Genomic DNA, 13,328 nt, shown 5'->3' on the forward strand with positions numbered 1-13,328 from the left:
ATTGCCGGATTGGTCCGGTATTGTTTTTTCTTTCTTTTTTCCTCTTGTTTTTGTTTCTTTCTCTGTCACCATCGCTCTTCTTGGATTTCATAGTGTTTCATTGTTTTGCATCGGTTTCTTTGTTTTTCTTTCCTATTTGTATTCATTTTTTCTTCAGTTCTCTTTGCTTTTCTCAGTTTTCATCTATTTTTATTAGTTTTTCACTAAGTTCCACTGCTTCACATCGGTTTCTTCTATTTTTTTGTTTTTATTTTCCATCATATTTAATTTCCATTATCTTTTTCCATGTTTTTTCGGTTTTTGTTGTTTCTTTTTGGTTTCATGATGTTTATTTTTTATTTTTTCACACATGTCTACTTTTTCCATACACATTCCACATTTTTCGTATACAAGAGAAACATTTATTTGTATAAGATTTTTATTTTTGATGTTTTCAACACATGTCTATTTTTTCACACAGAATGCACATTTTATATGTACATCAAACAACATTTTATGCATGTTTTAAAATTTGAAAATGCATGATTACATTTATTTTTATTACAAGTTCTAATGTCTTTTTTGTCATACATGTTGTGCATTTTTTGTATACATGTTTAAGATTTTAAAATACATGTCTACTTTTCCGTACATATTGTACATTTTTGGTATACACGAGGAACATTTTTTCTATACATAATTAATAGTTTCAATCATGAAAAGGAATCAATCAGCCTGGTTCACTCGGTGAGGCTTACAAAAAAGTCCTTGCGCTTTTTGCTGTTCCTCGGCAGTACCTGAAAATACTCTCAGCGTATGGGTGGTGATCCCCTGATGGAAACACGGTAAAAATTAACACTGATGCATCTATTCATTTGGACGGAGGCACTGGTGGTGCGGTGGTGTAGCCCGACCGATGTCCACTTTTTTGGGAGCATGGATCAAACCCCGCTTGGGTGTTATAGATTCTCTTATAACCGAGACCATGGCGGTAACGTGAAGGCGTGCATTTCGCAAATCTTAGAGGCTTCCAAAAGGTGATTATTGAAACAGACTGTCTGGAAGTTACAAAATTGTGGGAAAATCGCCATAACTCTCTTTCGGTTGTGGCTCCACTTCTTTCAAAAATTGAAGAGCTAGTTTGTAATTTTTCTACTTTTGTTATTCAGCATGTAATCCAGTCAGCTAACTATCCAGCTCATCTCTGTGCTAAGGATGCTTGCACATTGACTGTGATGGAAAGTTGGTTGGAAGATACTCCCAGCTTCCTGGTTAGCAGCTTATCGGCTGACTGCCGAGAGAATGCTCTTCTATGAATAAAGCTCTTAAAGTTCCTTGCAAAAAAAAGTTTCAAATACATTATTAACATTTTTTCAGATATATGTTTTGTTGTGTACTTTTTTCATGTACATTATACATTTGTTGTATACATCAGAAATATTTTTTGTATACACGTTTAACATTTTGTTAAATACATGGTTAACATTTTTTATAATGGCAGATACTTTTTTTGAAGTACATGAATATTTATTTTGTTACAACCATTTACTTAATGCTATCAAAAAAAAATTAACACTTGACGAACATTGTCTCAACCTTGTCCAAACATTTTTTTCGAAATTTTAGTATTCTATTGTGGAATATATGTATTTTCAGTTTTTTTGTATGAAAATATATAAAAAGCCGAGAGAGAAAGTATAACTTAGTGGAGAAATGAAGAAAACTGTTGTTGGCCAGCCGACTGGAGCATTCGTTCTCGCAACTCTGGCTTCCGTGTCGATATAAGCAACATATAATCGTGCCCAGAAATAATCATCACGCTCTTGTAATCCTCCATATAGTCGGCACAAATCCTTGTTCACACCTTCCTTAATATCTTCTCACCTGGATCCCTTCTACACCAATCACTAGTATACCTGACCGCTATTCCTATGCCCCCAATCATTGACAGTTTACAGAACCGTGTGCTTGAGTGGATTGGCAATGAGGGTGTACTTCGCTGACCAAAGCCAAATCCTGTGTTTTGACAAGACCGTCCCACACGACTAGCCTGGCCAAATTATGTGTGATTACAATGTCAATTGCCCACGATTGGACTAAAACAGCCGTTTGTGAAAGTGGAACTAACACCAATGCCCGTCCTGTAGATTACGTGTGTGAAGGTTGCTAACATTGATGTCTTTTCTCCATAATTCGTCTACGATGAATGGAGTAACACCGACGTTTCTCGTGCACGTTATGTGCACGAAGGATGTACTAACACCTATCTGTGTCCTGCAAGATACGTGTGCCTTATTTTTCTGTCGCTAACTGTACTTTTCTAAACTGATATGTATTGTTGTCACACATTGCACACCTTTGGTTTTTCATAATCGTATCCAATTGTGATGACCTTAATTTTATGATTTTAATTTAATATTTGCTAATAATAAAATTTACATGCAATTCAGTGTAGACAACACAACTGATAGCATGCATCATGATATATTGATAGTGTTATCTCCACCATACATGGCATGAGAGATTCTTCATCATTATAGTTTATAGAGGTACACATTTCAAGCGAAGGATCATCGGGTCGCTAGTAAGGCCGAAGAAGCAGAATGCCCACACTGTGTCCTCCTCGAAGCGCAGGCCACTAACAACTTTAGTGCATTTTTTATGATTCAACGATCGCCCATCCTTCACTTTGTTGATGTAGACTATATAAGTTGGATGAGGTGGCTTCTGTGTTTTTGCCAAATATACATTTTTAGGCTCACTAGCCAGCAAACTTTACCTAAAGGGATTCCTGACTTTCAATCATGGGTGTGATGTCTACTATACAACTTTTATTCTTGTAGACTGTTGGGCCTCCAAGCACAGAGTTTTGTAGGACAACAACATTTTTTTCTCAGGTGGATGACCTAAGGTTTATCAATCCATGGGAGGTGTAGGATGAAGATGGTCTCTCTCAAACAACCCCGCTAGCCCTGTGCGTTCGGTTTATTCGGTTTATACGGTTTTTCGGTATGTACGGTATTAATACTTCGGTAAATACGGTATGAAATTAAAATACGGTTCGGTTTCGGTATATACCAAATTATTTCGGTATGGTTTCGGTATATACCATAAAAACCAAAGTTGACGCGAATTTGAAAATGACGTAATAATAATTTGCAAATTTATGACTCAAAACACATTCTATTTTACACAAATAGTATATGACTATATATATAAGTATATATGCATGCATTGATTCATCTGTTGATGGTTATGGACGTGCTTAGCATTTTAAAAAGAGAAAAATGACAATGTTACAAGAAAAATGTTGGTGCTTAGTAGTGAATTTGACTCATGTACAAGAAAAATGACAACTTGTACGGTTGTTCATCTCAAGAAATATAAATTTATCTTTTACTTCGGTTTATTCGGTTAACCATTCGGTTTTTCGGTATATACCATAAAAGCCAAAGTTCAAATCGGTATGAAAAGTTCATACCATACCGAAACCAGAAACCATAAAAACAAAAAGATCGGTTCGGTTCGGTTTATTTTCGGTATGGTTTTTCGGTTCGGTTTTAAAATGCACAGAGTGAAACCCCGCAATCAAATACAAGAAATCTCTTTTGTCCTCAACACACCTAATACAATGGTAAATTGTATAGGCGCACTAGTTTGGCAAAGAGATGGTGATACAAGTGTAGCATGGACAATAGATATAGGTTTTTGTAATATGAAATATTAAAGTTAGCAAGGTAGCAAGTGATAGAGCACAACGATATTGCAATGCTGGGAAACAAGGCCTAGAGTTCATACTTTCACTAGTGCAATCTCCCAATAGTGCTAACATAATTGAATCATATAACAATCCCTCAAGATGAGGCAAAGAATCACTCCGAAGTTCCTATTGGAGAAACTAGGACAAAAACGTGTACCAACCTGTATGCCTATATTACCCTAATGTCACCACGGGAATCTGCAAGTTGATTACCAAAACATATGTCAAGTGATCTCGATAAATTACCCCATTGTCACCATGGGAATCCACAAGCAAGACATACACCAAATGATCTCAAATCCAAAGTATTCAACACAAGATATGACACTTCAAAGATCAAGAGTCAGTTCACCACATAGAGGAGAAGAAGTTCATATGATCCAATTATATTAACAAAGCTCATGATACATCAAGATCATGCAAAATTAAGAACACGAGAGAGATAGATATAGAGAGAGAGGAGAAGGAAATATGCCCTAGAGGCAATAAGAAGGTTGTTATTTTATATTTCCTTATTCATGATAAATGTTTATTATTCATGCTAGAATTCTATTGATCGGAAACCTAAATACATGTGTGAATACATACACAAACACGGTGTCCCTAGCGAGCCCTCCACTTGACTAGCTCGTTGATCAAAGATGGTTAAGGTTTCCTAACCATGGACATGAGTTGTTATTTGATAAATGGATCACATCATCAGGAGAATGATGTGATGGACAAGACACATCCGTTAGCTTAGCATATTTATCGTTCAATTTTATTGCTATTGCTTTCTTCATGTCAAATAAAATTCCTTCGACTATGAGATTATGCAACTCCCGGATACCGGAGGAATGCCTTATGTGTTATCAAACGTCACAACATAACTGGGTGATTATAAAGAGGCTCTACAGGTATCTCCAAAGGTGTTTGTTGAGTTGGCATAGATCGAGATTAGGATTTGTCACTCTGAGTATCGGAGAGGTATCTCTTGGCCCTCTCCGTAATACACATCATAAGAAGCCTTGCAAGCAAAGTGACTAATGAGTTAGTTGCAGGATGATGTATTACGGAACAAGTAAAGAGACTTGCTAGTAATGAGATTGAACTAGGGATGAAGATACCGACGATCGAATCTCGGGCAAGTAACATACAGATGGACAAAGGGAGTCACGTATGTTGTCATAACGGTTCGACCGATAAAGATCTTCATAGAATATGTGGGAGCCAATATGAGCATACAGGTTCCGCTATTGGTTATTGACCGGAGAGGTGTCTCAGTCATGTCTATATAGTTCTCGAACCCGTAGGGTCGCACGCTTAACGTTCATTGATGATATAGTATTATATGAGTTATGTGATTTCGTGACCGAATGTGATCACGGACATGCCGAGGGGTCTCGAAATGGTCGAGAAGTAAAGATTTATATATAGGATGACGGTATTCAGACACCGGAAATGTTCCAGAGTGTATCGGGTATTTATCGAAGTACCGGAGGGGTTACCGGAACCCCCGGGGGGAAGATATGGGCCATGAGAGGGGAGCACACCAGCCCACAAGGGGTGGTGCGCCCCCCATATGGTAGGAGGCCAATTGGTAGAAGGAAAAGGAGGGGGGGGTTCACCCCCCCTTTCCTTTCTCTCTTCCCCTTCCCTTTCTTCTCCGGTGGGAAAAGGCAGGGGGGCGCTACTTGGTGAAATCCCAAAATAGGATTCAGATCCTACTTGGGGCACCCCCTGGCTGCTCCCTCCTCCCCCACCTATATATATGTGGGAAGGGGGTGCCTAGCACACCCCAAACATTATCTTAGCCGTTTGCGGTGCCCTCCTCCACAATTTACGCCTCCTGTCATAACTTCATAGTGCTTAGGCGAAGCCCTGTGGAGATCACTTCACCGTCACCGTCACCACACTGTCGTGCTGATGGAACTCATCTACTACCCCGACATCTTGCTGGATCAAGAAGGCGAGGGACGCCACCAAGTTGAACGTGTGCAGAACTTGGAGGTTTCATACGTTCGGTACTCGATCGGCGGATCGCGAAGAAAGTTCGACTACATCAACCGCGTTGTGAAATGCTTCCGCTTACGGTCTACGAGGGTACATAGACACACTCTCCCCCTTGCTTCTACGCATCTCCTAGATAGATCTTGAGTGAGCGTAGGATTTTTTTTTGAAATTGCATGCTACGTTCCCCAAAAGTGGCATCATGGGCCAGGTTTATGCGTAGCTGATATGCACGAGTAGAACACAAGGAGTTGTGGGCGGTGATCATCATACTGCTTACCACCAATGTCTTATTTTGATTCGGCGGTATTGTTGGATGAAGCGGCCCGGACCAACCTTACATGACCACGTTCTTGAGACCGGTTCCACCGACAGACATGCAACTAGTTTTGCATAAAGGTGGCTGGCTAGTGTCTGTTTCTCCTACTTTAGTTGAATCGAATTTGACTACGGCCGGTCCTTGTTTAAAGTTAAAGCAACAATCTTGATAAATCACCGTTGTGGTTTTGATGCGTAGGTAAGAACGATTCTTGCTAGAAGCCCGTAGCAGCCACGTAAAACTTGTAACAACAAAGTAGAGGACGTCTAACTTGTTTTTGCAGGGCATGTTGTGATGTGATATGGTCAAGACATGATGTGATACATGTTATTGTATGAGATGATCATGTTTTGTAAAAGTTATCGGCAACTGGCAGGAGCCTTATGGTTGTCTCTTTATTGTATGAAATGCAAACACCATCTAATTGCTTTACTTTATCACTATGCGTTAGCGATAGTTGTAGAAGCAATAGTTGGCGAGACTACCATGACGCAACGATGGAGATCAAGGTGTTGAGCCGGTGACGGTGGAGATCATGACGCACATGCGGAATACTCGGGTTAAACTTGACGAGCCTTGCATGTATAGACATGGCCTCGGAACACTGGAGACCGAAAGGTCGAATGTGAATGATATAGTAGATATGATAAACATAAAGATGTTCACCATTCATGACTACCCCATCTCACGTGATGATTGGATATGGGTTAGTTGATTTGGATCAAGTATCATGACTTAAGGGAGGTCTATCTAAGTGGGAGTTCTTAAGTAATTTGATTAATTGAACTTAATTTATCATGAACATAGTCCTGATAGTATTTGCATATCTATGTTGTAGATCAATGGCCCGTGCTACCATTCCCCTGAATTTTAATGCGTTCCTAGAGAAAGCTAAGTTGAAAGATGATGGTAGCAATTACACGGACTGGGTCCGTAACTTGAGGATTATCCTCATTGTTGCATAGAAGAATTATGTCCTTGATGCATCACTAGGTGAAAGGCCTGCTGCAGGAGCAGATGTTGGTGTTTTGAACGTCTAGCAAGCTCGATCTGATGACTACTCGATAGTTCAGTGTTCCATGCTTTACAGCTTGGAATCGGGACTTCAAAGATGTTTTGAACGTCATGGAGCATATGAGATGTTCCAAGAGTTGAAGTTAATATTTCAAGCAAATGCTCCGAGTTGAGAGATATGAAGTATCCAACAAGTTCTATAGCTGCAAGATGGAGGAGAACAGTTCTGTCAGTGAACACATACTCAAAATGTCTGGGTATCATAATCAATTGACTCGACTGGGAGTAAATCTTCCAGATGATAGTGTTATTGACAGAGTTCTTCAATCACTGCCACCAAGCTACAAGGACTTTGTGATGAACTATAATATGAAGGGGATGGAGAAGACAATTCCTGAGCTCTTCGCAATGCTAAAAGCTGCGGAGGTAGAAATCAAGAAGGAGCATCAAGTGTTGATGGTTAACAAGACCACTAGTTTCAAGAAAAAGGGCAAGGGGAAGAAAGGGAACTTCAAGAAGAATGGCAAGCAAGTTGCCACTCCCGGGAAGAAGCCCAAAGCTGGACCCAAGCCTGAATCTGAGTGCTTCTACTACAAAGGGAATGGTCACTAGAAGCGGAAGTTCCCCAAGTATTTGGCGGATAAGAAGGATGGCAAAGTGAACAAAGGTATATTTGATATACATGTTATTGATGTGTACCTTACTAATGCTCGTAGTAGTGCCTGGGTATTTGATACTGGTTCGGTTGCTCATATTTGTAACTCGAAACAGGAGCTACAGATTAAAGAAGATTGGCTAAGGACGAGGTGATGATGCACGCCGGGAATGGTTCCAAGTTTGATGTGATCGTCGTCAGCATGCTACCTCTACATCTACCTTCGGGATTAGTTTTAGACCTGAACAATTGTTATTTGGTGCCATTCCACCGTTGAGCATGAACATTTTATCTGGATCTTGTTTAGTGCGAGAAGGTTATTCATTTAAATCAGAGAATAATAGTTGTTCTATTTATATGAGTAATATCTTTTATGGTCATGCACCCTTGAAGAGTGGTCTATTTCTGTTGAATCTCGATTGTGGTGATACACATATTCGTAATATTAATGCAAAAAGATGCAAAGTTGATAATGATAGTGCAACATATTTGTGGCACTGCCGTTTAGGTCATATTGGTGTAAAGCGCATGAAGAAACTCCATGTAGATGGACTTTTGGAATCACTTGATACTTGCGAACCATGCCTCATGGGAAAGGTGACTAAAACTCCGGTCTCCGGAACAATGGGGCGAGCCAATGACTTATTGGAAATAATACGTACCGATGTATGCGGTTCGATGAGTGTTGGGGCACGCGGTGGGTATCGTTATTTTCTAACCTTCATAGATGAAACACAAGTCTGAAATTTTTGAAAAGTTGAAAGAATTTTAGAGAGAATTGGAGAATATCGTAGCAAGAAAATAAAGTTTATACAATCTGATCGCGGAGGCGAATATTTCAGTTACGAGTTTGCCTTCATTTAAAACAATGTGGAATAGTTTCACAACTCACGCCACCTGGAACACCACAGCGTAATAGTGTGTCCGAACATCGTAACTGTACTTTATAAGATATGGTGTGATCTATGATGTCTCTTACCGATTTACCACTATCGTTTTGGGGTTATGCATTAGAGACAGCTGCATTCACGTTAAATAGGGCACCGTCTAAATCCGTTGAGACAACACCGTATGAATTGTGGTTTGGAAAGAAACCTAAGCTGTCATTTCTTAAAGTTTGGGGTTGCGACACTTATGTCAGAAGGCTTCAACCTGACAAGCTCGAACCCAAATCGGAGAAGTGCGTCCTCATAGGATACCCTAAGGAAACAATTGGGTACACCTTCTACCACAAATCCGAAGGGAAGATCTTTGTTGCCAAGAATGGAACCTTTCTAGAGAAGGAGTTTCTCTTGAAAGAAGTGAGTGGGAGGAAAGTAGAGCTTGATAAGGTAATTGTACATTCTCTCAATTTGGAAAGTAGCTCATCAGAGAAATCTATTCCCATGATGCCTACACCAACTAGAGAGGAAGCTAATGATGATGATCATGAAACTTCGGATCAAGTTACTATCGAACCTCGTAGGTCAACCAGAGCATGATCCGCACCAGATTGGTATGGTAATCCTGTTCTAGAAGTCATGTTACTAGACCATGGCGAACCTACGAACTATGAAGAAGCTATGATGAGCCTAGATTCCGATAAATGGCTTGAGGCCATGAAAACTGAGATAGGATCCATGTATGAGAACAAAGTGTGGACTTTGGTGGACTTGCCCAATGATTGGAGAGCCATAGAGAATAAATGGATCTTCAAGAAGAGGACTGACGCTGATGGTAATGTTATTGTCTACAAAGCTCGACGTGTCGCAAAAGGTTTTCGACAAGTTCAAGGAGTTGACTACGATGAGACTTTCTCACCCGTAGCGATGCTTAAGTCTGTTTGAATCATGTTAGCAATTACCGCATTTTATGATTATGAAATCTGGCAAATGGACGTCAAAACTGCATTCCTTAATGAATTTCTTAAAGAAGAGTTGTATATGATGCAACCATAAGGTTTTGTCGATAAAGGTGCTAACAAAGTGCGCAAGCTCCAGCGATCCATCTATGGACTGGTGCAAGCATCTCGGAGTTGGAATATATGCTTTGATGAGGTGATCAAAGCATATGGTTTTATAAAGACTTTCAGAGAAGCCTGTATTTACAAGAAAGTGAGTGGGAGCTATGTAGCATTTCTAATATTATATGTGGATGACATATTGTTGATTGGAAATGATGTAGAATTTCTGGATAGCATAAAAGGATACTTGAATAAAAGTTTTTCAATGAAAGACCTCGGTGAAGTTGCTTATATATTGGGCATCAAGATCTATAGAGATAGATCAAGACGATTAATAGAACTTTCACAAAGCACATACCTTGACAAAGTTTTGAAGAAGTTCAAAATGGATCAGTCAAAGAAACGGTTCTTGCTTGTGTTGCAAGGTGTGAAATTGAGTTAGACTCAATGCCCGACCACTGCAGAAGATAGAGAGAAAATGAAAGTCATTCCCTATGCCTCAGCCATAGGTTCTATCATGTATGCTATGCTGTGTACCAGACCTGATGTGTGGCTTGTCATAAGTCTGGCAGGGGGTACCAAAGTAATCCAGGAGAGGATCACTGGACAGTGGTCAAGAACATCCTGAAGTACCTGAAAAGGACCAAGGATATGTTTCTCATTTATGGAGGTGACAAAGAGCTCGTCGTAAATGGTTACGTCAATGCTAGTTTTGACAGTGATCTGGATGACTCTAAGTCACAAACCGGATACATATTTATTTTGAATGGTGGAGCTGTCAGTTGGTGTAGTTCCAAGCAAAGCGTCGTGGTAGGATCTACGTGTGAAGCAGAGTATATAGCTGCTTTGGAAGCAGCAAATGAAGGAGTCTGGATGAAGGAGTTCATATCTGATCTAGGTGTAATACCTAGTGCATCGGGTCCGATGAAAATCTTTTGTGACAATACTGGAGCAATTGCCTTAGCGAAGGAATCCAGATTTCACAAAAGAACCAAACACATCAAGAGATGCTTCAACTCCATCCGTGATCAAGTGAAGGAGGGAGGCATAGAGATTTGCAAAATACATACGGATATGAATGTAGCAGACCCATTGACTAAGACTCTTCCACGAGCAAAACATGATCAACACCAAGACTCCATGGGTGTTAGAATCATTACAATATAATCCAGATTATTGACTCTAGTGCAAGTGGGAGACTGAAGGAAATATGCCCTAGAGGCAATAATAATGTTGTTATTTTATATTTCCTTATTCATGACAAATGTTTATTATTCATGCTAGAATTGTATTCATCGGAAACCTAAATACATGTGTGAATACATAGACAAACATTGTGTCCCTAGTGAGACTCTACTTGACTAGCTCATTGATCAAAGATGGTTAAGGTTTCCTAACCATGGACATGAGTTGTTATTTGATAACGGGATCACATCATTAGGAAAATGATGTGATGGACAAGATCCATCCGTTAGCTTAGAATATTGATCGTTCAGTTTTATTGCTATTGCCTTCTTCATGTCAAATACATATTCCTTCGACTATGAGATTATGCAACTCCCGGATACCGGAGGAATGCCTTGTGTGCTATCAAATGTCACAACGTAACTGGGTGAGTATAAATATGCTCTACAGGTATCTCTGAAAGTGTTTGTTGAGTTGGCATAGATCTAGATTAGGATTTGTCACTCCGAGTATCGGAGAGGTATGTATGGGCCCTCTCGGTAATATACATCATAAGAAGCCTTGCAAGCAAAGTGACTAATGAATTAGTTGCAGGATGATGTATTATGGAACGAGTAAAGAGACTTGCTGGTATCAAGGTTAAACTAGGTATGAAGATGCCGGCGATCGAATCTCGGGCAAGTAACATACCCACGGACAAATGGAATCGCGTATGTTGTCATAATGGTTCAACCGATAAAGATCTTCGTAGAATATGCGGGAGCCAATATGAGAATCCAGGTTCCGCTATTGGTTTTTGAACGGAGAGTTGTCACGATCATGTCTACATAGTTCTTGAACCCGTAGGGTCCGCACGCTTAACATTCGTTAACGATATAGTATTATATGAGTTATGTAATTTGGTGACCAAATGTTGTTTGGAGTCCTGGATGTGATGACGGATATGACGAGGAGTCTCAGAATGGTGGAGAAGTAAGGATTGATATATAGGACGATGATATTCAAACACCGGAAGAGTTCCAAAGTGTATCGGTATTTATCGGAGTACCGTTGGAGTTACCGGAGCCCCCAGGGGGAAGATATGGGACACATGGGCCATGAGAGGGGAGCACACCAGCCCACAAGGACTGGCGTGCCCCCCTATGGCAGGAGGCCGATTGGGAGAAGGAAAAAGGGGGGTTCGGCCCCCTTTCCTTTCTCTCTTCCCCTTCCCTTTCTTCTTCGATGGAAAAAGCCAGGGGTGATGATGATATCGACCCAGGGTAGGGTCATAGGCCTGACCTATACGCCCTACCCAAGGTCACTACCCTAGAAGCAAAGACACCCAAGACATGACATGGAGTACCAATTGAAGGCGTCGTATGCAATCCACTCGACCAGTCACCTCACTCGGGTATCCCACCTTCTTGATATCACTCGACCTATCGAAGACCAGGAGTCGACCAGGACAGCAACGGTCAGGCGTTCACTCGTAGTCTTTAAGATCATTAATAGCACTTTATGGCTGGCGTTATCAGTAACGCCCCATCTTTATGTACATTGAACTCCTTGTAACGGGGGATGGCCGAGCTCTTGGCACACTCTATATAAGCCACCCCCCTCCTCTAGCACAAGGGTTCGCACCCCCTGTAACACACACTCCCATATTCCAGTCGACCGCCTCAGGGCACCGAGACATAGGGCTTTTACCTCCTCCGAGAGGCGCCTAAACTCGTAAACACTTGCGTACAATCGCACCGTAGCTAGGACCTTGCCTCCTCATTCATACCCCCTATACTTACTGCCAGACTTAGAACCACGACAGTTGGCGCCTACCGTGGGGCAAAGCATCTTAGCAACTTCCGGCGAGGTTGCATTTTCTTCGATCTTCATCAACATGGTTTTCGGCGGTGGTTTGGTCATGGACCGCGAGTTCTGACTCGGCGCGCTCACTTTCGTCGCCGACGACTCCGCCTGGCTCCAGGAGGCCCCCCTTCATGTCGAGGCTCTCCCGGTTCATGGCTCGTCGCACTTCCGCGCGAGTTCCTGCGGCGTCCTCCTACGACAGTCATCTACCCCATACCAGTCGGTCATCGCGTTGTTGTCTTACTCCGCTGGACGCCGTCGCAAGTGGTCTGGGCGTTCATGGCTCCAGCAGTGGGTGAGACACGCGGTGGCTCGTCAGGCGTTCACCCCTCAAGTCGCGGCGATCGAGCCCGACATATTTCCTTGCGGATCGGTCGACATGTCGACTGATTTCGCAGATACCTTTTCCGAGAGCAGGAGTTGTGACCCTGCGGCGGAGGTCCTCATGGTCGAATTCCATCACGGTCCACCTAGTTTTCATCGCAGTGGCGACGGCGGTAGAAGCGACGGCCCATCATTCGACCATGAAGTGTATCAGCCCCAACCTCTCAGCTCGCATTAGAGGGAGGAGCTGCATCGCCGCAATGTGGAGGCTCTCTAGACCCCCATCATAGGGGAAACCACCAAGGCCCAGACCTTG

This window comes from Triticum dicoccoides, chromosome 4B (genome assembly GCF_002162155.2).
Source record: "Triticum dicoccoides isolate Atlit2015 ecotype Zavitan chromosome 4B, WEW_v2.0, whole genome shotgun sequence".
Classification (NCBI taxonomy): Eukaryota; Viridiplantae; Streptophyta; class Magnoliopsida; order Poales; family Poaceae; genus Triticum; species Triticum dicoccoides.